Genomic DNA, 20,485 nt, shown 5'->3' on the forward strand with positions numbered 1-20,485 from the left:
GATAATAATAACGTTGCAACTCTGTAAATAATGGTACAATTTAGTTTATTGAACACAGCTGTTGGAAAGAGTCCCTGCACCCGTAGATTTGAATTTCATAATAAATAATGTCAGCGTAATTTTAGTTGTAATATTGTCAACACTGTTTTCATGGTCACATATAGCATTCTCTTGTGCTTCTGTACCCGAAGTTGCATGCAACATCTTGTTTCTGAAGCAGTGATTGATGCGAGTGACTGCAATTACAGAATTGAGGAATGAATAATGGCGCGCGCGTGAGTGCACAAACGATTATACATTGGTCAAAAATACCACATGTGATGACTGAGTTTAGAGATCGCTGCGGCAAGGGTTCCCTCTTAAAACAACCATTCTTCGTTGGTAGAAATGTGCACAGTATGTGCAAGACATTCCGCGTAGAGGACATGATAAGATGCGTGCGGAAATATGTACTGTCGTCTCTCGGTCAAGAGCTATGTCTTCAACTAAATCACTTCGCAAATGAGCAGCAAAAAGAGATATACTGCATTCAATAATTCTCCCTATGATACTCAAACCTACAAGTACAAGAACCTTTCGGACACACCATACTATAATACGCAACAGCAGAATAGATGTTTAATACTAACAAATGGTCTATCATCATGCTACTATTCGATCTACATATAAGACCTTTCCTTTCAGCATGTAAATTTTGCAACATGTTTTTGTCTTATTAAGTACGAGTGATATATAATACATGAAATCATTGGAATTATTGAGAATTTACAAGTTACTTGCCACAATATTTTCTTGCTTCTAGAGAATAATTTCAAGACCTGGGAATTAAAAGTGTCGTTCAGCGTGTGATAGTTGCTTGGAACAGACATGGCGCAAAGTGAGACCAAAATTGCGTTTAACTGTAAACAATGCGTTGACACAAATGTAGAAAATTTCTATCTCTATGGAATATTTCATCACAAATGCTGCCGGTAGTTTCGAACTTCTTCGCTAATGTTCACACTGTATTTTCGCATGGTCCGTTACGCACATTATCCCGATTGCGGTAGTCCCTTTGAGAATGAACAAGTTTCAGTTATTGTAATAATGTTTTACAATGATAGCTCTGTACTGTATTCTTTCATTTGTCTATTGCTATGAAATGACAGATCAACATGGTGTGAATTTCACAGTACTCATTTGTAATTCAGTGCTCAGGAATTTGGAAAAACCATTGGACATACGCTATTTTTCTTTGAATCAGTTCCAAGCAGCTAACTTGAAACTACTTGGAGTACGTTGTCCAAACTGAATTCCAGCTCCAACGTAGCTGTAAGCAAAATGATCATGGCAGGAGCATAACGCAAGGTTGAACTTCAATTTAAATGTTGCGCACAATTTTTCATCCATATATAATGTTTTAATAAGCAGTTGCACTAACTCTTATTTAATTTCATTTTTAGTTTAATGTTACGTTTCCAAAAGGAGGTTATAGATGTGGTCCCACAGCAAAGCGTAAGATCCGAATCACATGGTAATCTTTTGTAATTAGCAAGAATTAAAAGTGCGATGAAATATTTAAATATCTCCCTTTCTCTCTTTCACTCTCCGTAGTAGCTAGTTCGACTGTTTCACCCGGAGCCCAAAGATAAATGGTAAGTCCGACCAGAGATATTATTTGCCTGTGTTTACCTTACAGAACGTTCAAACACCTAAGTCGGAAGTGCAATCAACACTTTGGAAACTAGTAAATTGCTTGTGAGATTATGGTAAACATTTTTTGGTTCTTTGATCTAGAAGATCTGTTTATACAATTCAGGGTAATTAGTGATTTACATTGACAATAGAAACATTCTTAATCGTTTCTATATTTTTAGTACGAAGCAAAACATTTTAGGTGAATAGGGATAATGCAGCTCTTTTGACTATGTCTTAATTGCGATAACTCATTTAATGAATCTGTCATAGGGAGCACTCTTATGAACTTTTGATTTTCAAATAATCTAGCACAGATATGCTCTTATCCAAATTGAACCAAAGTGTCATAAATCGAAGATTAATATGCCGTTAGAGCATTGGAAACGAAGAGCACATATAAAGCTTGAACAAAACATTTAAATAGTAAAAACTAATAACTAACATAGTACCAGATAGTAGTCACTTGCAACTTGACTCTGTACGACATGTTAATTTGCTCTCTTGCAAAGACAATGAACAAAATCTCCACATAGTACTAGACGAGTCATGTCCAATTCGGTACTTTCTTACATCCTTGTGTGCTTCCAAACAACCGCGCTGCAGATTTGTTTCATAGAACTAGACTAATTATTTTCAACTAATAGCTCACTAAAGTCTTAGTCTGGTTTCATAGAAAGGTTCCAGAGATTTAAATTCATAGCACTAGATAAATTATTTTCAGGTCGATAGTTCGCTAAATCTTGGTGAACCCAGTGACCAATATATGGAGAAGACAGAGGTTGTTGAAGGGGTGGTGGCAGGGAGCAATAATTTCAATCTAATCGTCGATAGTCTCACCAATAATTTATAGTAATTATTACTTTATTCCTTCCGCATCATTCACCAAAACTAAAAATTATGTTAGATGAGTTGGAATTTAACGTCCCTTTTTTAGGACCGATGTTACAGAAAACGTGCATTGTAAAGCTTTTGGTCAAAAGTGCTGATACTGACCAGACAAATATAAGCTTGAAGATATTCTAGAGATTTACAATCTCATCAGTGATTGCATAAGATTTCATTCTTTTGAAATAAAACATAATTTCCTTGTTACTTTTGGTTAATTAACAATACATTTATTATTATTATTATTATTATTATTATTATTATTATTATTATTATTATTATTATTATTATTATTATTATTATTTGTTGTTGTTGTTGTTGTTGTTGTTGTTGTTGAAGTTTTGACAAAAGAGCACTTAAGGAACAAATACTTAACTGTATTTATTTTCCATGAATCCCCTAAGTGCAATAATATGTTTGTGGAAAAGCATGTATAGCATTTTTCTGAAACATCGACGTTTCCGACGTATAAAATCAATGTCTTCTTAATCCAGTGCGAGAGAGAAACAGGAACATGGAAACATTGAGGACAGTTAAAGAAATTTTATGTTCTTCAGAAGGACTCAAACATCAATACATTTCATTTCGCTGTCATCAGCCGAATGTTCCAATGTAGCTCGAGTAAACAAGTGGAAGGATATCGGAAACCTTCAACTCAGAAAAATGAGTCACTTTCATGTTGCAATATATGTCATCACAAGTAATATTTAGTTCATGGAGTTGAGGAAAATAGTTGATGTAGGAGTTACTAGTGGTTGCTAATTTACATACATTTAATATTACCTTGAAGAAACTGACTTAGGAAATTAAAACTTCCACAACAATATATTTACCCTGTAGATAAATGCAATTATGACATCTATTCTGCAGCCTCTGAAATCTTAGTACATAATATTCTTTCAACTCCTGGTCCAGCTACCTACATTTAGCATTATTTAGATTTTGAACATTCTCAAGATATTCTTCGTTTAGGTGTTTCTCGAGATTGTGGAACAAACGGTAGTTGGAAGGTACCAAGTCTAGCACATTTGTTGGAACGGGTAACACTGTAAAGTCTAAGGTCAATTTAGTTCCTGTTTCACCTCAGTTTGCACGACAACACAGTTTCTTGGAATATAATGACACATTTAGAGAGCTTTCTCCAACATTTTATTTGGTGTTTTCTCTCAACTTCATCAATAGTGCACAGTAATATGTTTCATTTACGATTGAACTTTGTTGGAGATAATGGACTAGAATAGCTCCCTTCTTATGCCAGAAGACTGTTGCTTTTACTTCTGAGCTCTCCTCTGTACGGAATGATCTTGGTATGCGGAACCACTATCTCGTCATTGTTTAGAGAGTTGAATGGCCATATGGTAGTTCAAGTAGATAAATTTCTCATCAGCAGTTACCAGCTGGTTTAGGAAAGCTAATTCACTCATAGTATAATGCTCCAAAGCAGCCACCGAACTTGGTTTGTTTCATTGCACGTTGCTTGGTTTGTTTCATTGTCAAAGTTTTGATCAGTTTTCTGCAATATTTATCATGTACAAATAAGTGCCGATTACGGATACCAACTCTTTCACATGATATGATCAAACAAACAGCAACGCTATTGGCTAATATTCACAATTATTCCGTTATTGATGATTTCCACATTTTTAGCACGGAATTGAAAACAAACATTCATTTTTAAACTTTCATCATACTAGAAAATATATGTTTTAAATTGAAAAACCTACCGTTTAAGTATTGCATACGAAAAGCAATTATCACCTAAAGGTTACAATATTTAATTATGGATCTGTTTTGCATATTTTTCAGAGTAAGTTGTAGTAAGTTGATCTGTGCAACATTTAGTATAAACGTTTTGAAAGTATGACATACGGGTTCAATCTTTTTCACCACTCAAACACATATCCTATTAGTACTTACTTTGTATTCAGATCTTTTCAAAATCCACATGTTTTGCGGAGATATCAAGATACCACAGAATCAAAATACTCTAAATAAAAGCAAGTGGTGGTCAGGAAATAGAATTGTAAATGTTGTTTGCTAGTGATGTTAAGTTACTGATTACAAAGGAAATTAAATGAAAGAAATTATTTTGAGGACTCTATGGACATTTTAAGGAACATAACTTTGTTCCATGATTCTCATTATTACATTTTCTTATGGTATTGATTTGTATCTGGCAGTTTGGTTCACGGAATGTCAAAATTTGTTGTATGCTTGTCTGAGAGAGTAAAGAATATTTTCACATTTATCATAATATTCTTAGGTATTAATTAAAGCTAATTTTCGTATTTTTGACTGACGTCTACGTGTATGATGATTATTAAAATTATTTACTTCTGTACTGTCCAAAACAATCAAGGGATCAATCGCATGTTCTTGAAGTTTATTTTGATGGACAGTAGAGAATATAATGACGAAACAGGACCAAGATATAATTGCCATCATTTTAATTTCTATATCTAGTTTATATCTACAGAATAAAAGATTTAGCATTGTGATAAGAATTCTGTAATACAAGCAAAGATAATTTATGTTTAATAAGATCTGAAGCACAGTAAGTAAATTTATTTTTAAATTACTTCTACTACCCTCTAAAAATACGTACGTAATATGTTAGTACATCCTACTAATACTTGGTATGTCATTACAGCTGATGGTGGAAGGCATGGATTCTGGATACTACAAGGTATACCTTGAATATAAAGAAAACACTGTTCAAATTATGATGAAGAGTAAAAAGAAATTCTACGGACAAAGATAGAATATCTAAAAGTAATTCTTCGGACAACGCAGGTAGTTTCACGTAGACTTTATTCATGTAACTATGTGCATTGATTTCAATGAAGATTAAAATTTATAATACAAGTAGAGCCATTCCTGGAACTTAAACACTGCATTAACAGAATTTAGTCTGTAATTGTCATAAATTAGGCGTATTACAAGAGGTATCTCATATTATTATGTTCGTAACTTATATCAAAGTCAATATCCTTAAATATATGAGAAGTTTTCCTATACCATAACATGGCATATTCCATTATCGATCTGAGGACCACAGTGACTCATTGGTAAGAGCTTACCTCTGGTCCCTGGTTAGACCCCTGGCCAAGTAGGTTTTAGATTGTCAACATGTCCGTGAGTTTTCTCTGGGTACTCCCGTTTTCTCTCACTTTCTTGTTTCACCATCATTCACTTTGCTTAATTACCATCTCCCTTAACCTAAAGGGCATAAACTGAAATATTTCATTTCTATTACCGATCTAACAGTATTCTAAATGGGCACGGTAGTTTATGTGAAATAATAATAATAATAATAATAATAATAATAATAATAATAATAATAATAATAATAATAATAATAATAATAATAATAATAATAATAATAAATTCTGAGCATGTGACGTTGGATGAAAACTACTCGAAAATTATGAGCATCATTAATTTCTAGTATATATAAAATACCGATAATTTAATTGATATCAATTAAAATTGTAATTCTCAATTGATTTTAAAACAGTGTATAGTTCGTTCTCATTTCCAGACATACAAGAATTTCTTTTGTGTATCGATTCAATCTTTTTCTTATATATCTTAATAAACCAAACAGATTGTAATTCTCTATTTAGCATTCTTAACTTCACCTTGTGACGTACCATACACGAATACCTGTTTCATCAATCTGTCATCATTTCAATGAACGAGGGATTCATTAAAATGTATCGATTATTAAAACTACAATTGCGATGTTGTGTAGAGCATTCTATGTTACATTATTTTTTGCCGCAAAGATTTTGCCTATGCTAATAAACAATTCGTTCTGAAGTTACGAGTCGTAGTTATATAAGACAATCATAAATTTTTCATTTGAGAGGATGCGTACTGTATTTCATCTTACTTTTTAAGTTTCCTTTAATTTTCCTCTGCAACGTGTTACCGCTAAAAATCATTTGAACGAACATAACCTTCAACGGGTGTTGCAGCAAATAGACGTCGCTTTGCCAAGGAGATTATCAGTATAGATTTCTACCACGTACTGTGATCGAATAGATACATTTCCATTATATCGGAATCTCTTCCGTTTCACCGCTTTTACCATTCTCACATTACAATCTTTTTCTACAAAAATGTTGATTGTTAATTTATGAAGCAACCCAGGTTCCGACTTTAGTACCTCTGCTCTAAATACTTATTGTCCAAAATAGGCTGCTTCTTATTGCCCCTGGAATAAGCTTATCAGCTCTAAATCCCCGATTCTTAAAGCTTTTTCTTCGGCTATGAGGGCTGATATCCACAAAGTTAATACTATTATAACATTATGGAAATCTCATGTTAGCTTCATTACAGTAATTTTGTTCACATTTGCTTTAGTTTAGGTTACATTCAGTCAACTCGGTTAATTTACATTGGCTTAGGTCAGCTTAAATTAGCTAAACTTAGTAATGTTTAGCTATTAATACCATTGTATGCTTCTCTTTGCCATGCTATAAGTACTGCCTAAGTGACTTATTGTGCATTTTCACTTCTTTGTAGCAAAAGTATAGTATAATAGCAGTGGTGTGGCATATAACTTTTACAACTTTTACTGATTGTTAATATAATATAAACCAAAGTTGTTCAAACAACTATATTATAAAATATCTTAATATTAGTAATCCACATTTTCAATGTTATAATAATAATATAGGCTATGTGGTAAAAGTTCTCAATACTATTATTTATAAATAAGTTTTAAGGTCAAAATGTAACGCTTATCTTAGAGCGGTGTTTTCGAACTCCCTCGTGGAAAAGCTGTTAGCGCACACGCCCTTATTGTGGAAGATCCGGGTTAGATTTCCGACTGTAACTCATGTAGTTCGACACTATGTTAAACGGTAGGTCTACGTCCCATACAGCCTTACTGCGTAAGGGATTCCAAGGCTCAGCGTCAATCAATCAATCAATCAAACAGCGGTGTTTTCAGATACTTGCACTCTGTGATGAATTCAAGGGTGACATAGGACGAAATTCTGCTTAGAATAAACAAATTCACTCTAGGAGCTATATCTTTGGTCATGCTCAACGTACATTAATAGTATTTTAACACTATCACTTTTCACCACATACATGGAAGTACGTCGGAAGAAATCTTCTGAAATTACTGCTGGATGTACTGCAGTTAAATTTTACGAATCTTCTTCATAAATAGATATATGGCGCTCTAATAAAACTCTGATTTGAGTTTTCGCAGTAACGCTTTCTCTATTGACACGAGAGAAAGTTTACTCATTCTACTTTGCTCTTATTTGTTCCGTTTTTGCATATCTATCTCCAATTGAAAGTAAGACTGAGCACTTTATTGGATTTAATATTACTGAGAATCAAACTCAGGAATGTGTTCACCAAAGACATATTCGCTATCAACTAAACGTTCTCCGAGAATTTAGTGAATCAAGTAGTAAAAATCACGGAAGAGGGTAGAAAGAAGTGTAGCATGATATTACAATCATTAATTACATTATATTTAGGTGTGCCCATAAAATCATTATTCCTGACGTTGTTCCTTAAATTATTTTGCTTTCCCTGAAGGAAAGATAATCGACTTTCAAAGTCCACCGTCGTTCTGACCTTAAATAATTATTACATTAATTGGTCTTTATTTATGAAAAATATATATTGAAATATTGAAACATCTAATTGATAACTGCTTTAATCGATTCAAATAAATTCTGATTTCCTTATTAAATTTCAATATTTTACGTCATTTCAAGCGTATTATGTGTATGCATGAATATTCAATGAGAGGAGAAATGTCGTTCTTTTCAAGCCTAATGACCTTTTTACAAATGAGTTTATACAATACATGAGCCTACAATTTAACGTGGAATTCGAACCACATGAGCGCCAATCATCTGCGGAGAATGTGAGTATGCTAACTATTGTAGAAATATTATGGACGTGGATTGTTATTTTAGAAATGACATAAAGCATTTAATACGAAGCTTGCAAACAAAGTAGATGTTAACGGAAAGCTTACGATTTTCATTTAAAAAGTTAGGCGATAGAGAGGTAATGTTAATTTTAGACTGTGTGTTCTGTTTATTGCACAAAATTGTATTCAGAAACATTTCCAAACAAGTTAAAAGGCAAAACTATTAATGTTAAACTGAAATTAACAAAAGTTACGATCATGAAACGAGATTAAATGAAATTCTTTATTTCAGTGTTCACTGAAACTTGGCTAAATATTCATAGTAGGAAATATCTTTTCATGTTTCCTAAATAATTACACAACATACCATTCATAATCAAATTCTTTAACCTTCTATTGACTTGAAGAATATATTTTTCTCCTTTGTCTACGGGGTTGGAAAAAGTACAGTTTTGTTTAAAAAAATAACAAAACACATGTTTAAAACATGAAAAAGGTATTCAAAATGATTTAATCTTATTTTAAAACACACGAAAAACATGTTTTAAACATTTTGAGCAGTTTAAAACATGATTTTAAATATATTTCAAAGTCGTGTAATAACGTATTTATTAAGACCTTTATTTATTTATTTATTTATTTATTTATTTATTTTTTTGCTCTAGCAACTGATCTTTTCATTTGTTTTATTCTCCTTAAGACTACATTATGTTGAGTACAGAATATTTCAGTATATATTAGTAATTCTCAACCTATTTCATATAACGACCCCCTTTTATTACACCCTATTGCCAGTGACTCTGGTAAGTACTTTCTTGGTTGTAATAAACTTTCTAGGTAGATTTTAAAATCTACCTACTATAGAGATTTCACACAATGTATCATTATACATGGCAAAACAAAAGTTCTCACCATCCTTGTGTATTGAGAACGGGTTGAGTGAGAATGATGAAACTTGGAAGTTGTCTGACACATCAGATGGTACTATCAAACATCATGGTGGACATCTTTCATTGGTATTCGAAATTTCAAATGCAAAATGAGTCATGTTACATGTTCTAAGGCTAGAATTTTCCCAGAAATACGGTTGTGCGGTTATTTTAGCCTTAAGGTAAGTCATTTAGTTGTTACCGCTTCTGAACGTTTATCCGCAAAGAAATGAAAAGAAAGAAAGTAGAGGAAGTACATAATGGCAGGTAACATTTCCAGGCATAAAACATCTGCAAGGAATGAGTCTGAGAACCACGTAACCGCCGTACGTGGACATCAATTAACAGCAAGCTCCATCATATGCACTACGAATAGCATGCACTAAAAGACATCATGGATTGCTGCAAAAGACATACAAATACTGGGATACTCAAAGACGTTGTTGAAGCTGTCCATTGTTAACTTTAATATTAAGCTGACATCGGCGCAACACAGATTGTCCGATAGGTACAAACACTTGTGTGTTCCCAACAGCTGCAGTGAATCGAGCAACTAGATCCTCAGTACTTTCCACGGGAGTGTCATAGAAGAGAAGTTTCATTTCTACAAACAAAAACTAATCCACTGGTGTGAGGTCAAGGGAACTAGGTAGCCACGGACTAGGTACACCCCTGCCAATCCAGTGATCACGGACCTTATCTTTAAGTACGACCATGACTTCACGGCTGAAATGCGCAGCGGCACCAACATGTTGATACCACATACATTGTGCATCTGTGAATGGCAAGGTCTCCAAATTCCAGACAACACGTCCTGTAGAAACACCCTAAAATTCCCACCATTCAAAGTAGAAGGCAAAAGGCAAAAGGTACAGGTCTATATATTGGTCACATACTATGTCACAACACATATTCACTGCAAACCTATGTTGATGGTGACGCACAAGGATTGCAAGGGGATTGTCCATCTCCCAGATGTGACTTTCGTAGCTTTTGAACAAGCCTTGCTAGTAAACATGGACTCATCCTTCTACAACACTATTGTAAGATAATCTGGATTGATACGCGTTTGTTGCACATGCAGGAATACTTGCGCTCAGGAAGGTGCATAGGTTGTTTGTGCTGTACCTTCTTCTGTTAAATTGTATTGCACAAAGTATCGTTCTGCAGAACGCGGAGCACATTATTATGGTGAATTTGTTTCGGATACGCAACAGAATCTGTGCTACTGTCAGGATCGTCTCATACCGGGTCCAAAAGTTTGTCTTCAAAGTACACAGTGCGCGCATTGCTAGGTCTTCCACAATCCCATTTACGGAGTAATAACAAGCCAGTTTCACGCAGACAAGCATCAAGTCGTGCGACTAGTGTAGGCGCTGGTGGCTGCCTATTTGGAAAACGTTCCATACACAAACGCCGTGGTTACAGGCTGTCTCGTGTGCATCCCCATGAAAGAGATTCATATCGGCAAACTCGTTGGTAGAGTGATTCACTATTACCATGTTCGAGGACAGATGAAAATGGGGGCAGATGTACTTTCTAGTGACGGATTACGACTATTTTACTTTGAACCAAAATAATGACATACACATGTACATGCAGTTGGTACAGTCACCAGGAGAAGTATCTCCCATCCCGAGTACTGTAATATCATTCCTCGGTGTCTGGAACATTTGCAATTTTGAAAATGCCTGGGCACATGCAACTCAACTTACAGAAAACTTTTGTGGCCACTGACAGTAGTTAGTACCACTGAGTCGAGTATTTATGCAGGTAAAATTGTAAAGTAAGTGACCATAAGTGACGAACAAAGCAGTTCTCCATTATGACATTTATATTTATGGTTCGGAGCGTGTTGTTCAATGAACACCTTATATTAACCTCAATATTATTGTCTATATAATGTGTTATTTCATTATATGCTGTATGTTAAAGATACTAGCCACGCATGAATCATAAAATGCATGAAAGCATATAAAAATATCAAATCTAGTACAATAACAGGAAAAAAGTATGTAAGTCATTGTCTCCAATAACAGACCTTCTCCAATTCTCCTTACCCAACAGCTTTTTCTTTCTGGAGAGGAGAAGATGTTGTTGTTGTATCCGATAACATTTCTCTTCTCTTTTAAACATAGAGTACATACTCACTGCTTCCAGGTAAGGTAACATCCCAACATTTGGCTACGACAAATTGGCAATTCCTTTTATGTTCTGGGTGCTACTCTTCCCATTTCCGTTGCTTAGAACTCACTTGTACTAAAATACATTTCTGCACAGTTTTCATTCAGTGTTTCCACACTTGTAAATTTGCCTGTTTGATGTGTTTTGCTCTACAGACACCGAATATATCATCCTATACCACTCGGATACAAATTTACAGAATTTAATACTCAGAACCTCATTGTTGGCCATCACCCGTACTTGGCGATTATGCAACCACACACAACGGGCATGCAAGTGTCACACTATTTTGTAATTATCTCAGATATTAACTTACTACACAAGAATTATTGTTACCAGGTGGAAGTCTTATCCATTCATATCCATCTAGGCCAAGTTTCATTGGCAGGTTATCCAAGAATCCCTAGCTTACTGTGGGGACTCCCCTGCAAGCGCATCATAGGACTTTGCCACATGCATATTTCATAGAAGCAGGTATGACATTATATGTTCAGTTTTACCCGCGCTGTGTACGTTGGATAGTTTCTGCAATATTGGCGTCCGAAAGTGGTTTTTTCACAATTCCGACATATTTTTTCCTGAACTGTGCCGAAACTTCCCCCCTAACTCCCATCCGTTTTTCATGATACGTCTAAGTTTTTATTTGGTTCAATATAGTGTATGTTTCATTAAGGCTTCCGAATAATCACCTCTGGGTACAGCATAATTCCGCACGTTAACAGAGAGGTGGACACATTTCACACTTTTTAAAACTCAGATGAGATTCGTAAAACTTATTCGGTTTTGCTTGAATTTTATATATCGAAGCTTTCGCACATTCTTGAAAGCTTGAGATCAAAAAAAGTTAAGAATGAACGATAAATTTTGAACCCTACCTTTGAGTGAATCATCTTGAATGAAAAATGTAAAATGTAAGATTTCCCATACAAAATTCTTTTTACGCAAGAAATAGATTTGAATGTAAAATTATGCATAATTTTTTGAGGGTTTAGATTCTCCCAACTACATCAGTGCTCCATAATTAAGTAGTAAATATTACACGATTTTCAGGCAGTATGGAGTATTTGTTTATTAGGGCTGTCACACAATGTAAGATGTTTGCAATAGAGGTCATTCAAAAATTAAAAGTTTATTTTCCTACCCACTCAGATACACACATGATTCATACAAGTATATTTGTAAAACGTTCCACAACTGTTTTGGTAAAAAGAATAATCGATTATGGTAAAATATTGGTTAAAGGTTTCTGATTATATCCGATCCTTTCTGCAGCTTAGTGTTGAAACGGATCAAGAATAGGGGTTATTTATCCCCTACTGCATAAATACTTCAGGGAACATTTCGTAAAAATATGTCTGTTTTTCTAAAACATATTGTATGTTTTGTTCGTGATCAAAAAACGTACTCGTGTATTTCGGTGTCGCAATTAGTAAGATCCAAGAGGAAGGGTGACTCGCTTTAACATTGTACAGGATCACTAGTTACTATAAATACAAATTTACGGATTGTGTAAATTAGTTTCTTACAAGGTACATTCGCGATGTATCCCTCGGGATTCGTTTAAAATTGAGTCAATTGCAAAATTCTCAATGCGTATTATACTAATTTTAACGGCCCATACCGATAATTTGCATATTTATGAATCTTCATATATTCGGAATTCAATCATGCACTACTAAGACACTCGGACACATAATCGCTTTTAGTTTATTTTGATGTAGTTTACTTGAATGTGAGCATATGCAAAACAAATTTAATCTAGTACTGCTTCTTTGACACACGTTATTCCCCACCACCAGCACTATATTGGATTCATCATGTTGGATTCAACTTTCAGTGTTTCAAATAGGAATAGGAACAAGTAATACATCAAATTCATGTACAGTTTTCTCGGAAATTTGCTGGTGTAGTGAATTTTACCGTAGCTCGTACCGTTTGGAAGGCATTGCATGTTAAATGCCTCCAGGCACTTCGCGAATAGGTAAAACAGCAATATCAGTTACACTTCCGCTTTTGATGTTGTCAAATCAAAAACAATTTCTAATTGCAAAATAGTGGAATAAACAGCACAATTTCTAACTGGTATAAAAAAACTCTACAACATTGGTGTCATAATCTTATTACATTTTTCTAATATATTTCTCCTTTCTCATTATTACTTCTATGTTATACTACAAGCAAGTATTGTATTACGGTCAAAATGTCTAATGTAAATCCACAAACGACTAGATTTGGGTGAAGACCTACAATTTTGTATTGACGTCTGTGTGTCTACATGTATTTACGTTCAGAGAATGTTTCGTCAACGATAAATCAGGTAAAAGATTACATATACACACGGGGCCCTGTAAAACTTTCTATTTGGTTCAGTATTCGTGAAGTGCCTGACATTTAACGTGCAATAAATTACAAACGGTACAAATTACGGTAAAACTCATTACACCAACGAATTTTCGAGAAAATTGCACATGAATTTCATGTATCACTCACACCAATTTTCGTTTGAAACACTGAAAGTTAAATCCAATATGGCGAACGGTGTGGGTAATATGTGTCAGAGAAGTAATACTTGATTCAATTTGTTTTGCATATGCCCACATTGATGTTCAGTTCCATCTAAAGAAACTAAAACCAATTTGGTGTCCAAGCATCATAGTAGTGCATGAATTCCAAATATATTAAGGCTCATAAATATGCAAATTACCCGTATGAGCCACTAAAAATACTACAATACACATTGGACTACGGAGAACTTTGTACTGAGTCACTTTCACACGAATCCTGAGGGGACATTCTGCGAATGTAGGGGAAGGCGGGGTGGAACGGGATACTTAACATAAATGTCTATGTAAGGGTAATGAAAATGACAAGAGAACACTGAAAATGAAGTTAATATATTATTTGAAGTTTTAGGCATAAATAGCACCAGTAGTTGGTTGATATGTGTCCAAACCTAAGGATGCACATGTGTTTATTGAAAGTAATGTTTTTTCGCATGGACGGGAACACACGGGACATAATGGGGTACCCTTAATTACGGCTGGCAGTACTTACAACCATAAACTTCTTCGTCGTTGTTACTATCTGGATTTGCAGAGAATTATGTGACAAAGTTTGCACAGCATACGCGCAATAAATCCCTCATTAGATAGGCAATACCACCCACCACAATAAAGACATGTGGCGTCCTCTGATGAGCTAGTGCTCAATTTATTCTTCCGTGTTGCTGTTGTTAGCTCATAATCAGGTGTGTGATCTATCTTCTTCACCAGCTTCTCCTTGCCCTGTTGCTTCTTCTTATTTTTTCCATCTTTTGCTTCCTCTTCCTTGGCTCTTGTTTCTAATGTTGCTTTATACGGCGATGATGTCAAAAGTCTTGTTTTCCTCGTTTTTGGTCAGTCTCCTGCCACCAGTCTTAACTGTGGGGAAAGGTAAAATATCCTACAGTGACATGTTTAGTAATGTTGTCACGTGGGGAATGTCTGTTCCTGCGGTTGGCGTCGAAGGTCTACTTTCTGAAACCGTGGTCACATCTGGGATTGTGATTCTGTGGATAACGACGAAGCTCCTAGTTTCGATGCTGCAAGGGAACAACTTCCTGAAACAGTTTGTTTGTAGACATTCCTCGCTGGTCTGCGTTTCTTCTTTTTTGTTGCAATGTGATATCAGTAGCCTATTTCGTCCCTACCCCGTTCCGCCCCGATACACTTCATATGGTGTCAGCGGTTAACTACGTGGGAAAGATTACATACTATAGTCACTAAAACATACAACAACTATGATACTCTGAAACTATAATTACGACTTCAGCATTCTATGCATTCTTATTTGACTTATCTTGAGCTTTGTTTATGTTGATCTTGCAACAGGCGTCGAAAAACAGAGCGCAACACTTGAATGATTAGCAGGTGCCACTCGCCTTCTCCAACGCTAACGCTAATTGCTTCACACACCGGTAGGGAGTCGACATTTAGTTTTCTGCTGTTTCCGCAAGGCTACAGCACCATAGCGAGGAAATAAGAGGGGTACTCCATTCCATCCCGCTGCCCCGTTTTGGCCCGCATTCACCTACCTTATTACACATTACACTTTCATTGTGTAACTTACGCATTTTACCCATAAAAGCTTATGTTTATGCTGGGCGTATTTTCATATTTTCATAAATCATATTTTTACATCTACGTTTTCATTTGTACTTCAATATCTATACTATTATTAGAATAATCAATACAGAAAAGAGGGAATGTTATCCTATGCTTCACAATATAATTTTAAATGTCAGGTACAAAGTTATGTGAATCAACAAACAAATGCTCTTTTGTCACATATTTATAGTTATATGAATTTCTTTACTCAGAATAACAGATATCTTTACCTATGAACATATTTGCCACTATTCTTAAAGCACGCCTTTTTCTAGCAACATCAAAGACCGTGATGTATAAACAAACTCTGACAAAAGCTATTTGTGTTCAATATATTGATGTTTGCAAAGTTCTACATTTTCATTACTATGAAAACCTTTGTTTCATGTTGAAACGAAATATATTCTAACATATAAACGCCTCCATGGATTACGAGCAGTTGCAAACATTGTGCTAAAACAACGATACGTGCTTGAAGGCCTATCTTGAAATATATGAGTCGTTTCAACTACGAAGAGTATAAATATTTAATCGATCTGCGTGTCAGAAAACTATAAAAATATATAGCCATAAAGATAAATATATACAAGCTATAATATGCAATGTGTAAAGATAGAACATTCCAATAGAAGTTTATACTAGATAAACAATGACGGATAAACACAATAGTTCTTTATGTACAAAGCATTTTTTAATACTGCAATGCACATTCTTCCCGAGCCTTCTAATATTAAGTGAGACTTCTTCAAACAAATAAAAAATATAGTTCGAAACTCGATTCAAAAATGTACTCGCAGTGTCCAATTAAATTAGTTTTATTATAGAGAAAAGTATTTCTTGTTGTAAATACAAAGTCCGTAATTTTCAGATCAATTTATTATTTAACTATGATTCAAGATGTACTGTTTTCTACTTAAAATGTATGTAGTGATAGAACGAACATTGTTTTGAATGAAAAAATCGGAACACAATAACTTTCTTTACTGCTGTCTGGTATGTGATATATATAAAGTTGCTACTTTGCTAATTGAAAAAGATATCGTTGTATTCGTTACTAAAACGTTTTAAGAATAGACTTGATTTAACATTAAATCTGTATTCTTAGAATAATAATTCATTCATAAGAACTTAACATCACTACAGGATTTACATAATTTATCAATCTTTTGCCAAACTTAGCAGAAAAGTCGGTATTAACCGTTTAATTCGACTGCAAGGAGAATCTTTTCAGAGATTAACAAATCTAACAATTGCAATTTGCTGCATCAAAAAATACCCAGCAGATCAATAAGAAATTTAGTACACATATGGAGCTTAAAAAGCATCATGTCTCAAACGAATTTCCTCAATACAGGTTAAACAAGGGCACTCATGTTGTTGTTTCCAGGGAGGGGCAAGTAAAGCCACATTTCAAATGTAGTGTCAAATTTTGCGGTAACTATTCTAAAAAAAAAATCTATTGGGTTTCGACCTTTCGAAGTACAATTTCCTCTAGAGGGAGCGAGTGCCCCGCCTTGCCCCCCTAATGGGCGCCCTTGAGATTAAACAACAGTTATTAAACCACAACAATTGCCACCTAAATGATATATGAAAACGTTTCATACACTTTAAGTTAAGTTCCATAATTTATAGATAAGTGCAGTTAACGGCTATATTGATCTATATAAGAAGGAGAAAACATGTAAATTTGAAAAAAAATAATGATTGATATCGTCATTAACAAAGAGCGTAGTTAGTCTCATTGACATGGGTATAAGTGGCCAGGCGGAAAATAACAAAGAATTATCTTTATAGATAATCTATTATTGACTTCATGAACTGCATTGGGCCTCGATTTCCTAATAATACCATTCAGATACCTCAAACAATTTTTAATTGGAGCAATATGGCTGAAACTTTTCTCTTGATGACATATATCGATCACTGTTTATTGCGGTATAACCATTCACTCATCTCAAGGCAAGACATTGCCGAAAGTTTTCACTGATCTAGGTGACAATGATATGGCTCTCGGAACATCAAATGTTGATTTGTTTCAGGACCCAAGACTTGAATATATATATATATATATATATATATATATATATATATTATTCCAACAAATGTCCCTATACAAAAGTATCTCTTTCAGGCACTCAAATATTTTGGAGGTGTTCTACGACAGAACCATAATTACATTTCGTGACTTGTGTGTCTTTCTCTCTAAACTCCTAGCATCACAAAGTAAATCTTCAGTTTCTGAGTATTCTAACTGCAAACACGATGCAAGTTTCACGTCACCTAATATGCAGAGAGTATTTGTAATCTGGACTCTATAATCTAATTTCCACTTAGAAAAGAGCCCAACACACCTACAAATAAAGAATATCAACTTGATCATAAGTTCAAGTTTGTGAACGAAGAGATAATGACAATGTTGTGTGCCTGGATTCTACAACAACTGGCTCTTTTATTTGAAAACCTTCCTTGGCACGATAACGTCGTGACTTCTTACCATTTGCATAAATTGGTGAATATTAACACACTGACTGATATCTTACTTGCTGATTATTCTGTTAACATGTTACAAGTGATAGCCCCAACCTTCATGCTTTACAATTCATGTGCATTCATGTGAGGAGTAGTGAACAAATACGGGGATTATTAAAAATTGACAGAATATTTTAGTGTGTAATCAAAATATATCCACATTTCGAGGGTGTAACGCATGGTCATTGGTAGTTAGTCACTTGCGGCTACGAACGAACACAATAAGCCGTATTGATTCGGGATAAAATCAAAACCATTCTAAGAAGAAAAATGCAAATCATTCCTGTGATTTCCTGCACAACTCTTATTGAATAAGAATGCTTTTAAATCCATGTCTAATTTTAAATTCATTTTCAATAATCACAACAAAGCTTCATAGAGTTAGTTCTAACGGTGATGTTTTTATTATACTGTTCTGTAAAATAATATCTCCAAATTCAACCTTTCTACAGAAATGCGGTAATGGTTGAAGATTTACCTGAATTTCTTGTTTTGTTTTTATTTTTTGAAATAATATCTATGAATAAATTTCTAAGAACTCAGCATAATGGATTGATTTGCATGTCGTTCAATTCTATAAGCAGATGCTCTTGAATGAAAAATCAGTATTCATCAAATTTCTTGGAAATCGAATACGTGTGTCACAAATATTGATTTCGTTGCCTAACTGTTCCTAAGATGTATCTGATTTCCTTAAGTTCGTTTCTCACTTTTCTATAATATAATTAAGCTCACAAACTGTGTAATTAAAACCGCTTGTTATTAGTGTACTGGCAACGATCAGCATCATAAATATACAGTCGAATATCAGTGGACGGAATACTTCCCGTTCAAATGTTTCTCGATGCTAATTTATTATCTATAAAAAATCCGAGATTCTTTAGATTGGCTTTAGATTAAATGTTAAGGGCAATCATATTTGAAGTCTGAGTTTATAAAGCTTTATTTTGAAATCCCTTATTTAATATATATGCATTTGCTTGCTATGAATGTGAGGGTCGTGTTTTGAAGGTTCTTGTCCTGGGGTTCGACAAGTTAGACCATTTATCTAGGTGTCCTCTTGTAACTTTTAGGCTAATAGATACGAAATGCTGAAATCTCGTACCATGCAAACATTGAAAGAGGTACATACCTTAATATAGCCTACAATACAACTAGACTAACAGTCTTACCAACTAAACCTAGACTTTTAAAATATCAATGCATCAGGTATTACACATTTGGAATCAGCGTGTTAAACGAAAACTTATAATACCAGACACTTTTGCACTGTTGTAAGCTAAGGATGATACAGTAATGCACACATCAAGAGAGAACCAAATTTGAGAAATTTTTACAACAGTAATGGAGGAAGTGACACGGACAGGGCCATGTAAATACAAAATACCATAGTGTAGAATATTAAAATATTCTATCATCTTATGACGCATATCGAACAAGCACAAACAACATTACATGGAATTCAAAATGACACTTTCAAAGTGTTTTATTGCGAAAAGGTTTTAGGATATCTATCATCCTATTATGTACATGATTTTCAGTTGACATAAGATCCTAAAGTATTTTACAGTAATTTGTTGCCTGAAACAATTCCAGGGATAGCAAAAAACTAGATAAACAAAAACAAATTTTATATATTGCCTAAAATGGCGTAGGAGGGAACTATTTAAAGAATTTTTTTAAATTTATTTTCCTTATATAGCATCACATCAACATTTTCTGGAAGGTATGATTCCAGCAAGTTCTCGGAAGTACATAATTTAAGTTGTGTTGGAAACTTTAGAGGCATTTATCGTATCTCCAAAACGGTTTTAGGTGTCAAATTGTTATAAACGGCTTTATGATAATCGCATCTATTGAAAGCCATATATGCAATTGAATAAAATGTGTTACTAATTAACTGTTCGAAACAAAGGCTTTTTAACAAGGTAAATTTTTAATTCCATGTAACTTTGTTCTATTCATTCTAGATATGTCATATTAAGACCATAGTATTAGATACTAAAGTAGTTATATTGTGCATTGCCGTATCACTCTCGGTTTTACTGCTACATCAATATTTGAATGTTCATGATGCTGTATCGTCCTCAGTTTGCAACACTTACTAATAAATGTAACATTTTATGTTCTCGTTTAATACGTAGATTTCAAATATTTAATAACCTGATAGTGCGTTGAGAAAAAAATAACATTGTCTTGGGTTGTTAGTGTGTTGGTATTTCAAAGTA

The sequence above is a fragment of the Thermobia domestica genome, chromosome 4 (assembly GCF_964235325.1).
Source record: "Thermobia domestica chromosome 4, izTheDome1.hap1.1, whole genome shotgun sequence".
Taxonomy (NCBI): domain Eukaryota; kingdom Metazoa; phylum Arthropoda; class Insecta; order Zygentoma; family Lepismatidae; genus Thermobia; species Thermobia domestica.